A 938-nucleotide genomic window follows, 5' to 3' on the forward strand; every position below is an offset into this window, starting at 1 on the left:
TGTTTGGTTCTGGGGAAGCAGAGCAGATCAGAAATGAAAGACCGGAATGGACCAGACGGTTGGTACGACAACAGATCTTTAATGGATTGAGGAGCATGAAAGGCATTATTAATAGGGGCCGATCGTCCTCTTGTAAACCCCCTCAAAACAGAAAACGGGATGCTAACCTGAAATATTATCTAATTAATTAATTTATTATTATTTATTTATTTTTATATTAATATTTTATTTTAATTCCCATAAACTACCACTATTGCCATCGGAAAACGAGCACAATGCGCGAGGCCAGAAAGGCTGGTGTTCTGGTGGGACACCGATGTCAGATTGCCATACGTGCAGCACAGACGGACGGCTGTGATTGACAAAAGTAGCAGTGATTATCAATACTCTGACATTTAATCAGCCACAATACGGAGAAGGTAGATCATAAACCCTTATTGCCAGCGACGGCTGATTTATCTTAACGGTCGGACTATCAGAGAACCGGAGTGTGCTTGTCATTGACTGCAACTAGATCCAATAGCAATTAGGTAAAGAAACCGCGACAAGCATGTGCGGCCGATGAACGATCAGGGAAGCAGGACGCTCGCGAAGTTCACATCGCTGAGGTGTGAAAGCTGACATTCGGAGCCAGAATTGACAAGGGAGACTGGGAAATATAGGACGTGGGACGATCTGCCGGCTGCAGCGAGACGATGGATTTGGAGAGATAATGATCAGAACCAGTACTCGGCCCGGAACACGGCGTGTTGGCAGGTGCGTCCTGAGCCTTCTGGGACGGTTGTGATGTCAACTTAATGTTTAAAGAAATGTGGAGCTGCACAGAGACCAGCGGGCAGCTGGGGTCAAGACAAAATGTGCGCAAGAGACAAAAGTGAGTCAGCTGTGGATCCCTGACGGAATCTAGAGCAATTTAAAGTAATGGAGCGAAGAGAGTG

This window comes from Poecilia latipinna, unplaced genomic scaffold (assembly GCF_001443285.1).
Source record: "Poecilia latipinna isolate Pla-1442-1.1 unplaced genomic scaffold, P_latipinna-1.0 Scaffold1824, whole genome shotgun sequence".
In the NCBI taxonomy this organism is placed as follows: Eukaryota; Metazoa; Chordata; class Actinopteri; order Cyprinodontiformes; family Poeciliidae; genus Poecilia; species Poecilia latipinna.